General features: G+C 44.1%; 1 protein-coding gene across 6 annotated transcripts in view; it reads right to left on the reverse strand.

The window, feature by feature from the left end:
- The window catches only part of PRLR (prolactin receptor), a 145,860-nt gene that overhangs the window by 35,133 nt on the left and 97,803 nt on the right, over positions 1-12,924 (reverse strand). The window contains exon 3 of one of the 6 annotated variants that reach the window (XM_070476568.1): positions 7,421-7,524. The exons of the other annotated variants lie outside the window; for them this stretch is intronic. The gene's annotated coding sequence lies outside the window, so the exon portion shown is untranslated. The remainder of the gene's footprint in view (positions 1-7,420; positions 7,525-12,924) is intronic. 6 annotated transcript variants of the gene reach the window in all.

Here is a 12,924-nt window from a genome sequence, read left to right on the forward strand (position 1 = left end):
ATGACAAACTGCCTTGGCTTCCTTGCTTCCAAATCCTCAAAGAGTCTACTGTCTTTATGTTCCACCCGTTATTTTACTCGAGTCTCCCTTGTCACAGTGCTATGTCCCACTGTGGTAGAACCACACCCTCCCCGGTCTTCCTCATTCTGTGCATCAATGCTGAGCCTGGAAAGCTTCCCTTCTTCACCTTTCCCATTAAGCCAAGTCTCATCTACATACGGCAAAACTTGAGAAAGCAGTCTGGCAGTTTTTTCTTCCTTAATGTTTAATTTATTTGGGTGCATGGGCTGAGTTGCCCTGCAGCACAAGGGATCTTAGTTCCCTAACCAGGGATGGAACCTTTGTCCTCTGCACTAGAAGGCAGATTCTTAACCACTGGACCAACTGGGAAGTCCCCAGTCTGGCAATTTTTGCCCTGGCCACTTGTTCTTCTGAGAAACAAGACCCACTCTCCCTGACGCAAAATCAGAGCCACAGTCCTATAGCCTGGGCAGATTCCACTCTCCACAGCAGGGAGAGAATGTCATAGGAGAGAAGGCTGGGGGAAGAGGGTCTCCTGAGAGTTAAAAATAACAGACCTGAGCTTTCACTGTCTACTCTAGGTAGACTCGATCTTCACATTCTAGCTTATCCAGCCCCTGAACCAACCCAAATGCCAGAAATCTCAGTGCTATACTTTTGTGGGACTTGCTCCTGATGTCAGGTGGTCCTGAAGCAAACACAGTTCTCACCTTGTCTTGCCTCATTTGTCACTGTTACTCTGATGTTCTACTCGGAGTTTTGGCTGAGCTCCCCTGACTCTAGAAATGGGCCTAGCATGGAGGGCAGGGGTTCAGAGGACCGACCTAGCTCTTGCAAGCCTAATTACCATGGACAAGCAGGGCCCCATCCAAGATCTGAATTTCTTGAAGGACAGTCACAAATGTGAAATGCACAAATCATAAGTATTCTTTTTTAAAAAAAAATAAGTATATTTATTTTAATTGGAGGCTAATTACTTTACAATATTGTAGTGGTTTTGCCATACATTGACATGAATCCGCCATGGGTGTACATGTGTTCCCCATCCTGAACCTCCCTCCCACCTCCCTCCCCATCCCATTCCTCTGGGTCATCCCAGTGCACCAGCCCCGAGCACCCTGTCTCATGTATCAAACCTGGACTGGTGATTTGTTTCACATATAATAATATACATGTTTCAATGCCATTCTCCCAAATCATCCCACCCTCGCCCTCTCCCACAGAGTCCAAAATACTATTCTATACATCTGTGTCTCTTTTGCTATCTTGCATGCAGGGTTATCATTACCATCATAAGTATTCTGCTCAATGAATTATCACAAGATGGACATGTCTATGTTACAACCAGGTCAAGAAACAGAACACTAATAGCATCCTAGAAATTCCCCCGCCTCCTCCCAGTCTCTACCCAACCCTTTCTAACAGGAACCAGTTTTCTGACTTCTAACACTGAAGATGAGTTCTGCTTACTTTTGGACTTTAGGGAAACAGAATCATACAATATGCATATTTTGACTGTGTGTGTCTGGCGTCTTTCATTTCACATTATTGTATGATTCATCCTTGTTGTTACATGGAGTTTTACAAAATTCATTTTTAGTTCACGTCATTCATCTTCATATTACACTGAAAGAAAGACCATAATTTATTTCCTCATTCTACTCTTGATGGACATTTGAGGTTTCCAGTTTTTGATAAACTTTGAATTTTGCTAAGACTTATCAAGACTCTGATGGCAGACGAGACCCACATACCTTATACCTGCTTTGTGCTCCTTCCCAGCTTTCTGTTCTCTACCATTAATGGTTAGGATACTGCCTGCCACACATCTTGATTATAAATACAAATTAAGTTTCAAATTCCTGTCTTGTCCTAAAAACGCAAACCATCTCATTTCTTGCAACAAATTTTTAAATACATCCATTCATGGTCTGAAATGTTAGGAACTGTGTTTGCTGCTTCCTTTGGGGTCTGCTGAGTCAGGTCATCTACACTCTGGGTCTCCTTACCTGCCTGCAGCTCTACCTGTTTGATGGCCTGAGGCTAACAGAACATGGTGAGAACCCCACAGTACTTTTTGATTTCTAGGAATCTGGCTTTTGTTTCTAATACGGAATGCTAACATTTAGTTTGGAAAACAGAGGAGATAATCTGCTCAGGGTGGGGGGAGCAAGCAGCAGGAGGGATTAGCTATTGCATACCAGGCTCAAGATTAGGGCCATTATACAAGCTCTGTTGTTGCTGCTGTTGTTGCTAAGTTGTACCTGACTCTTTGCAACCCCATGGGTTGACGGCAGCACACCAGGCTTCCCTGTCCTTCACTATCTCCCAGAGTTTGTTCAAATTCACATCCATTGAGTCAGTGATGCTATCTAACTATCTCATCCTCTGTTGCCCCCTTCTCCTGCCTTCAATCTTTCCCAGCATCAGGGTCTTTTCCAATGAGTCATCTCTTTGCATCAGGCAGCCAAAATATTGGAGCTTCAGCTTCAAAAACAGTCCTTCTAATGAATATACAGGGTTGATTTTCTTTAGGATTGACAGGTTTGATCTCCTTGTTGTCCAAGGGACTCTCAAGAGTCTTCTTCAGCCCTACAACTTGAAAGCATCAATTTATTGGCACTAAGCCTTCTTTATGGTCCTACTCTCACATCCATACATGACTACTGGAAAAACCATAGCTTTGGCTATATGGACATTCACCAGCAAAGTGATATCTTTGCTTTTTAATATGTCATCTAAGTTCCTCATGGCTTCCCTTGCAAGGAGCAAGCACTTTTAATTTCATGGGTGCAGTCACTGTCAGCAGTAATTTTGGAACTGAAGAAAGTAAAATGTGAACACATCAACAGTCAATGTCTGTAGAATAAGTGAATCACTGAAGTCTTAAAGTTGGAAAAGTAGAACAAGAATCTAAGATAGAGAAGGAAATTCTGCATACAGATGAACTGGTCCTGTGGTAGTATTAACAAACTTTGGACTTGGAGAGAGTTTAGTATCCTCTCTTTGACAGGGGAACCTGAAGAGGTTTCCAGAACCACATGGCAGCTGCTCTTGAATGCAGACACTGAGTGCTGGGGATGCAGTGCTAGGAGAACCCTGGCCCAAGGGTGTGAGGATATGAAGGTTCCAGCTCTCCCTGGGTTGCATGCAAACATGTGCTCACAACAACGAAGGGTTCATCAGTCCATAGTCCAGAAATCAGTTACACATTGGTCTGTGAACTTTCCAAGCTGGACTCTTGCTCATATGTCACCCATTATTGTTATTATTTTTTAATCTCTGCAATGATCAAGTTTCCATTTTATTGCTTCTCAAACAGGTGGCCATCTCATCCCTTGTCCTGAGATACCTTTGGTGGGGAACATCTGGCACCTTCCATAAGGGAATCACTTCTATATAAAATGACCATCCCAGTTGAACTCAGCAGTTTAGTCAGAATATCATGGTGGTGTAGACATTACTAGAAACAGTAGAGAGACTAGTCAAAAATGTCCACCTCTGATTCCAGCCACTCCCTCCCTCCTCTCTTGTGAATCTCAGAACATTTTGAAGACTGTCTGTAAAGAGGCATCTAAGCAGACGGGGTGTGTGGGGCATGGCCATGCCCATGTGCTGAAAGAGGTGCAAACTGGAGCTGAGTTAAGGGTCCCCACACCTGGGGACTCACATAGAAAGACCTGCTGACCCTTAACCTAATCGGGTAAGTGGCCACATGGTGATGCATATGCATTTGTACAGGAGTCACTTTAATAAAACAGAATACTGAATGCTTCCCATGGCTGGAGGCACGGCTTCCAAATCCAATTAAACCAACACCACTCACTGGCCCCAACATCCCAGCAGGATCTTTGATCTGAGAGAGGCTTGTTTTCGTTTAGCCTCCTTGGCTTGAAGGCAAGAACATGAACCGGGTGAGTTTCAATTCTCCCCAGTCAGAGCAGACTTCAGACAGATGGTGGAAAATGCCCTTTGGCCTGACTTTCAGAGGAACTAGTTCCTCACAAGATCTTCAACTAACAACAATAAAAAAAAAATCCACAAATTGTACATTATGTTTTGCAGTTTACAGAGTTGTTCCACAGATTTCAGTAGTTTTCAATCCAGGACTCATATTACAACCATGTAGGGAGCCATTAGATTCACATTAGAACCATGAAGCCATTTATGGATGTGAGAGTTGGACCTTAAAGAAGACTGAGCCCCGAAGAATTGATGCTTTTTAACTGTGGTGCTGGAGAAGACTCTTGAGAGTCCCTTGGACTGCGAGGTCGTCAAATCAGTCAATCCTAAAGGAAATCAACCTTAAATATTCATTGGAGGGACTGATGCTGAAGCTGAAGCTCTGATACTTTGGCTACCTGATGTGAAGAGCTGACTCATTGGAAAAGACGCTGATGCTGGGAGAGACCAAGGGCAGAAGAAGGGGACAACAGAGGATGAGATGGTTGGATGGCATCATTGACTCAATGGATGTGAGTTTGAGCAAACTCCAGCAGGTGGTGAAGGACAGGGAAGCCTGGTGTGCTGCAGTCAATGAAGTCACAGAGTCGGACATGACTTAGCAACTGAACAACGAAGGGAGCTTATTAAAAGGACCGACTTCTACGTCTTATCCCAAGAAATTCTGATTGATTCAGAACTGGATGCACAAGCATGTGGACATTTTAACAAAGCCCGCCAGAGGATTCTAATATAAAGTCAGGGCCAGGAACCACTGATGCCACCTAACATATATTATGCCTCTGCTGGGAGGCTCCCCTGGACGGGAGAGGAAACCAATGCTCAGAGAGGCTCTGCCACCATCACATAGTGCAGGCAGCACAGCAGAAGTGGGAACTCAGTCTGTAGATTAGGAGTCCTGCCTCAAATTAACAACCTCAAAGACAAAAATGACAAAACATTTACATGGTGATCTATAGATCTTAAAGCACTTTCACCTCACAGTCTTAGCTTATCCTTAGAATAATCCTGTGCCATGGGCAGGAAAGCTATTATTGTTCCCACCACTACATCACTGCTCTCAAGTTAAAGGTGAGGAAACAGAAGCTCATGGGGGTAAGTGGTTTAAACCACCAACCTTATCTTAAAAGCCCCCAGTGTGCTCAGAACTGCGTGGTGATAAAATTGACAAACCCTCATGTAGGATGCACTACATGCCAGACACTGAGGTATAAGTACTATGAATACATCCAGTTCACAGATGAGGACCTGGGGCCCAGAGAGGCTCCACGAGTTCCGAGGTCACGCAGCCAGCAAGCAGCGTATGGAGGGAAAGGAATTCTGTAGTTGGGCTCCACGATCTGGGGTTGTTAAGCTTTTCACTTCTCATGGCTACAAAGGAGCAGTGGACCCTACCATCAAGAGGCTCCAGTGCACAGAACCCAACCGGCAATGGCTTGGTGGATAGGTCAGAGGACTTTGGGACCACGGGTTCTGAGCCATCTAAGGCATTTCTCTTTCTAGTAAAGGGTGCTCTCAGCAACTCCCCCTTCCCAAACCCTGCTCTGATTCAGGGTGCTGCTGGAATCTAGGGCTGGTCCCTCAAGAGCAGTAGATGTTCTTGGGTACTGCTTCCAGAGTCTCTCCTGGGCACCACTGCCCATCCCAGGTATAATGGGTTGACATTTTTTGGAGGGTGAGACCTAGGAAGGGGTACTTTCGTAAATTAAAAAATTGTATTGGAATATAATTGTGTAGCAGGCTTCCTAGGTGGCACTAGTGGTAAAGAACCTGCCTGCCAAGGCAGAAGAAGTAAGGACGCGGGTTCGATTCCTGGGTTGGGAAGAGTCCGTAGAGGAGGGCACAGCAACCCACTCCAGTACTCTTGCCTGGAGAATCCCAAGGTCAGAGGAGCCTGGCAGGTTGCAGCCCATGGGGTCACAGAGTTGGAAATGACTGAAGAGACTTAGTAGGGCATGGGATAATCGTGCAGCCTTAGCTAAAACCTCTATCAAGTCACATACCAATCATTTCTTTGCTGTTATGGGAACAATTACAATCTAGTCTCTTAGGAACTCTGAACTTTATAATACATGGTTGTCTATAATCACTACTCTGTGCATGAGATCTCCAGGGATTATTTATCTGATTGCCAGTTGGTACCAGAACTGGCATTTAAATAAACATTTAGATGATTCTTACGAAGCCTCAGTTCTAGCAAAAAGGACTAGGGAAGGCAGATACTGGTTAGGAGATAGGATTGCATCTTCCTCCATCCTTTGGGCCCGGAAAGGGCACTTTCCTAAAAGGACTGCATTGAGCTGAGTGTTTCTTATGAGAAGGGCTGTGAGGTCTAAGGGACTCTCCCTCAGGTGTGGAGGTTCACACCAGGGAGCAACTGTTACATTTTCAGGAATGCTGTGAGCCAGTGGGCTTCAGGTTGGTAGCTTGAAATCAGTCAGAGCACCCACCATACCCACACTTATATGAAGGGAACTGGCAAAATCAGAATTTTGTTCCTTCTTGTTTTCTTCTCTTGGGAGAGCAGTTAAGCATTGAAGCAGCACACCCCTAACTCCACCTCCCCAGGCTCGGAATCCCCACAAGTAAGAGGAGGGCTTAGGATTCATCAAAACTTTCAGGCCAACTTAATGCAGGTTTGCAGAGAGCTTTTTGACTGGGGGAGACGTCATGGATCCCAGCTCCCTTCCTTTTTCCCTTTCCTCTCATCTGCCTTCCTGTCTGTGCTGACTGAACCCTGCTCTCCTCAGAGCCCTGGTCAGACTCCCCTCATTGCTGCCCCTGACGGTTGAGGCTGTGGGATTATTATTTTCCTGCTTCCTGTTGACGTTTGCAATCAGCGGTTAGCGAGCCCTCCAACTGCTTAACAGATTAGCTTTCCTACTATGGTACAGAAACCAAAATCAAATCAAAGAAAGAAACAAAAAAAAACCCTGGAACCATAGCCTAAGAACTTAGCTCACCTTGACCCTTGTATGTGTACCTCTTAGGGTTGCCTGGGGTTCTCTGCTAGAACCTTTTCAGCCTGTGTCTATTCACTCAGCCTGGAGCATGCCCTGACCTGCCCGGGCACCCTGCCCATGGCTCTCCACAGCAGGGGCCACTTGAGCTCTACCAGGAAGTTCTGGGATGAAAGTCCATCTGTAAGAGAAGCCCAGGGAAGGCTTGCATTGTGTCCTGGTCCATTCCTGGTGCTGGGATCCTGCCTGGTCAATGGTCAAGACCCTAGTTCTCCCATAACCAGGCCCTTCAGACTGATTCTCTGCCCAATGCCCAGATCAGTGGGCACAGAGAGTCACAGATAATGGACCAGTGACTCCTAGGGCTGGCCTGCATCCTACATTCTGCTGGCCCCAGTATCCACAGTGTGTAGCCAGACCATCTTTCTGGCAGAATTCCCACATACTGCCTCCTGGCAGCTCAGCTGGTCACCTACCTGCCTTCTGGCTGTCCTTTTCACTGTCCGCCCACTCTCCTGTTCTTCTTGGAGGGCTGATTAGTTTCAAGGTCCAGGTTTCTCTTGTCTGATCGCTCTCATTCCTAGAGAGCAGGAAAACACCCCTCTGCATTCTTGATATCAGTTAGAATTAATCTCTGCACACTTCCAAAAGTTTCACACTTTCCCATTTCCTCCATTCTCTCATTTCTCATTAAATCTATTAGCTGTTTTCACATCTGGCTCACTTTCCTGTCAAAATACGCTCAGTCCTGTGTAAAGTGCATGTGCAAGCACATAGACTAGTGCGCGCGTGTGTGCTCAGTCAGTCGTGTCTGCAGAGTCGTGTCTGACTCTTTGTGACTTTATGGATTGTAACCCAAAACGCTCCTCTGTCCTTGGGATCCCCCAGACAAGAATACTGGAGTGGGTTACCATGCCTTGTCCAGGGGATCTTCCTGACTCAGGGATTGAACTGGTGTCTCCTGCATGGCAGGCAGATTCATTACCCACTGAGCCACCCTGGGAAGGCCCACACAGATTAGTAATAACAGCCCAAATCAGCCCTCTTCCTCCCACTCCCAGCCCAGAATAGGTGAGCATTTACTACCACATGACCCCTGCATATTCCCAGAAAAAAACCCCTAAACCCTTCAGTCATTTAAAGAGAAAATCGTGCATGTATCCTCTCCGACCCTGAAGCAGATTCATTGGCGGAGCCGGAAGTAGCAGCAACCACCTGATAGGAAGAGGTGTGGGATTCAACCGGAAGATCAGTTTGAATTATGTCAGGGAGCCGGCAGCCTGGCTAAGGCCGAGTAATAAGATAACATGTTTGATGTCTCACTGGGAAGACTAAATATGCTTGAATATTCATTCATTCATTCATCAAATATTTATCTTCCTCACCTCCTTCAGGCTATTGCTTGCTGACACCTTATCAGCAAGACATTTGCTGACTAGTCTTCAAGTCATCTTCATAACTGCTCCACTTTGCTCATTCCCTGGCTTGCTTCACTGTTCTCTAAGGCATATACCATCATCTGACCTATGATATTTTTCCTTATTATTATTATTTCTTGTTGCTCTTTTGATGGTGTGTGTCTCTCCACTAGGCTGTAAGATCTGCGAGAGAAGAGATTACGCAGGATAGTGCTTAGGACAGTGGCTTAAATCCCAGTGATCTCAGAATGTTCAGTTCTGTGTTCAGTTCTGTGTAGGTGTATATTTTTATATATAATTATAAAAATTATATTATATATTTATATATATATCTTATATATATATATAAATAAAGAAATGTAATAACCTCAGGTATGCAGATGACACCACCCTTATGAAAGAAAGCTAAGAGAAACTAAAGAGCCTCTTGATGAAAGTGAAAGAGGAGAGTGAAAAAGCTGGCTTAAAACTCAACATTCAAAAAATGAAGATCATGGCATCCAGTCCCATCACGTCATGGAAAATAGCTGGGGAAACAGTAGAAACAGTGACAACCTAGACAGCACATTGGAAAGTAGAGACATTACTGTGCCAACAAAGGTCCATCTAGTCAAAGCTATGGTTTTTCCAGTAGTCATATATGGATGTGAGAGTTGGACTATAAAGAAAGCTGAGCACCAAAGAATCTATGCTTTTGAACTGTGGTGTTGGAGGAGACTCTTCAGAGTCCCTTGGACTGCAAGGAGATCAAACCAATCAATCCAAAAGGAAATCAGTCCTGAATATTCATTGGAAGGACTGATGCTGAAGCTGAAACTCAAATACTCTGGCCACCTGATTCGAAGAGCTAACTCACTAGGAAAGACCCTGATGCTGGGAAAGATCGAAGGCAAGAGGAGAAGGGGACGGCAGAGGATGAGATGGTTGGATGGCATCACCGACTCAATGGACATGAGTTTGAACAAGCTCCAAGAGACAGTGAAGGACAGGGAAGCCTGGTGTGCTGCAGTCCACGGGGTCACAAAGAGTTGGACATGACTAAGTGACTGAACAATATATATATTCTTATCTAGATTCTTTTTCATTATAGGTAATTACAAGATGTTGAGTAGAGTTCCCTGTGCTATACTGTAGGTCTTGTTAGTTATCTGTTTTATACATAGCAGTGTGTGTATTTCAGCAGTAATATTTTGCAAGCTGTATGCTGAATTGCATATATTTTTCCCAGCCAAAAATCATATGTAAACTTTCTCCTCCTTTATGTCTTCAGAAGAGCTCTCTCCCTGAGAGGTTGTCTCCTGGGTTATAGTCCTCAGCAAGGTCCTTGAAGAAAATCTAAACTCACAATTCTTCCATTGTGAGTCATTCTTTAAGGCATGACCTGCACCCTGTGTGTGTGTGTGGGTGGAGTTGCACTTCTCATCTCTATGACTTTGGACTTGACCACATGAAAAGCTCTGGTCAAGGAGAGGGAAGGGTTGTGATTGTTTTTGTTGTATCCGAACAGAAGCCTTAAATACAACTGCAAGCTATTGTATTTGTTGACGGAGGCCTGCCTGCTCCTGTTCTCAGATTGTCCCACATGGCGCCGCCTCCCTCCATCTGAGTTTCAGAATGATAAAACGGGTGGAGCCCAGATAAGCCAGCTCAGTCCAGCCCATCCCAGCAGAGCCATGGCCAACCTACAGCTAAGCCACAGTCCTTATGTAAAGTGAGCGAAAAAGAAACGTGTTGTAAGCTACTGAGGGAACACCATTTTGTTATCATTGCAGAACTGACTAATCAAGGGCAAGAGCTGTAGGAGGAGAACATATGCTTTGTAAGACTGTTCAAGCAAGATTATTTTTTCACAGAGGGATCTCTGTATGTGTTACATATGTGTCTGTGAATATACTGTTCATCAAAACACGAAACAACATTGCCACAAATATAATCACTCATATTGGTAATAACCTTGTCTACTATGTGTATTTTAATTTCTAGAAAGGTGGCCTTGGGGATTGAGAAGTTAAAATAAAATAAAAAATACACTGTTGATCAACTAGCATTACCTCTCTGGCACCCTGTTTATTTGTCTCAGGAGGAAATGGACAGCAAGGGTTCTAGAAGCACTGCATTTTGGATACAAAAGAGGCCAAAAGACTTGAAAGGATTCTGATCCAATGTCTCGCTTTTACACGCTGGGCAACTAAGTCCTGGAGAGATGAAGTGTTTTGGCCTAGTGCTTGATGGGAGACTCTTTAGGGCACTGACAGCAGGCTGTGTACACATCTGAGGAAGTTGCAGTGCCTAAGAAGAAATTCTTAAGAATGTGGCAAAAGCATTTTTCCTCTCTAATTCCTGCTTTTTTCTGCACCTCAGTTAGTTAGAATGCTGGGAGACTACAGGAGTAGCAAAAGCTTCTAATATTCACCAGAATTTGGTTCTCCTTTTCCTTTGGGCAGAGAGTTAAAGTTTGTTTCATTGACTCCCCTGTAGTTAGAGTCAAGTGAAGGAGTTGGGGCCTCTGAAATGGGCAGATGTACTTCTCATCTAGTCCTGGTCTCTTAAGATATTCACATATTCTCTCTCTCTGATCCATTATTGTCCATAGGAAAATGAAATTGGAGACTTCAGTCTTAAGGGCTTAGTACAGCCCACAGATAGAGGAATCCTGCCTCTTCTGACGCCCATTGGACTGGGACTTGGGTGTGAAACAAACTTCTGGTCATTAAGCTTCTGAGATAAAGAGAGGTTGGGTGTTAAATGACTAGTCTGACATAGCATTACTAATCCAGGCATAATCCAAAGACAATAAGTGCAACTTAGTTTAGATGGTAATTACCATATTTAACTGAGGAGAAGAGCTGTAAATAAGAAAGATGCTTCTGACCTCTGGCCCACAGTCACTGCTGTATCTCGAACATCATCATCAAAGTCTCGGACTAACCTCTGCATTGCTTCCTCTGCATTTTCAACCCCCACCCACTACACTGTCACTTTCATATGTGTCCACAGGTGTTCAGCACCACTTGTTGGAAGGCTGACTACTTTTACAAAGCCATACATAATTTATTATTTTGATTCACAGATCCACTGAAAGAGCACTTGACCTTGAGCTCTGTAACACATTCTTCCCACTAATTAACAGGCTTTCCCTATCATTGAGGGATATGTTCTGACGCCTTATGGATTCCTCCAAAAAAAGTTGTTCAGATTCGTCAATTTGAAATGCAGGAGAGATGAGTGACAAAGTCAGTGGGTGGGGTAGCTGCTGGATAAGTGAGCTTGAATAGTGATACACTTCTGTAGTGCAAACTCAGGCCATTGCACTTAGAAAAAAACAGATAAAATATGCTTAATATCTTAAAAAAGAAAGTGCTATTGTCAATTATAAAAGAATCCCTTCATAGATTTCTTAATAAGTCCACCACCCCATTAGTGTGCACTGACAAACAGTAGACCTAGCTCCCAACTGGTTGCTAGGTTTCTGTGCAATGTATTTGCACATGGAAATAGAGTGGGCTTATATAAATATGACAGAAAGTGAAGAACTAAAAAGCTTCTTGATGGAAGTGAAAGAGGAGAGTGAAAAAGTTGGCTTAAAACGCAACATTCAGAAAACTAAGATCATGGCATCTGGTCCCATCACTTCATAGTAAATAGATGGGGAAATAAAGGAAACAGTGAGAGACTTTATTTTGGGGGGCTCTAAAATCACTGCAGATGGTGACTGCAGCCATGAAATTAAAAGAAACTTGCTCCTTGGAAGAAAAGTTATGATCAACCTAGACAGCATTCTAAAAAGCAGAGATATTACTTTGCCAACAAAGGTTCGTCTAGTCAAAGCTATGGCTTTTCCAGTAGTCATGTATAGATGTGAGAGTTGGACTGTGAAGAAAGCTGAGGGCTGAAGAATTGATGCTTTTGAACTGTGGTGTTGGAGAAGACTCTTGAGAGTCCCATGGACTGCAGGGAGATCAAACCAGTCTATCCTAAAGGAAATTAGTCCTGAATATTCACTGGAAGGACTGATGCTGAAGCTGAAACTCCAATACTTTGGCCACAGGATGTGAAGAATTGACTCATTGGAAAAGACCCTGATGCTGGGAAAGATTGAAGGCAGTAGAAGAAGGGGAAGACAGAGGATGAGATGGTTGGATGGCATCACCAACTCAATGGACATGAGTTTGAGCAAGCTCTGGGAGTTGGTGATGGACAGGTAAGTCTGGCATGCTGCAGTCCACGGGGTCGCAAAGAGTTGGACCTGACTGAGTGACTGAACTGAACTGGTGCAAATATCTGCATATTTGGCTGCCATGACATTGGCCTGGCAGAACCTAGTATATCACTGTTGACTCACTGCTTTATAATAATAACATCGCCTTTTTGTACAACATGTAGTTGGTGTGTCTTCCAGACAACTCTCTCTGAGACTACCAAGGGAAAAAAAAAAAAGATTAGGAAGTCAGCATCTAAAAGCTTAGTTAATTTCTCCTTATCTGTGTAAACACTCTTCTTGGAATATTACCCATAATGATTTTTTTTTTTTTCATCCCTGGTCAGGCAGACGTCCCTTCCTA

Source organism: Odocoileus virginianus, chromosome 14 (assembly GCF_023699985.2).
Source record: "Odocoileus virginianus isolate 20LAN1187 ecotype Illinois chromosome 14, Ovbor_1.2, whole genome shotgun sequence".
Taxonomy (NCBI): Eukaryota; Metazoa; Chordata; class Mammalia; order Artiodactyla; family Cervidae; genus Odocoileus; species Odocoileus virginianus.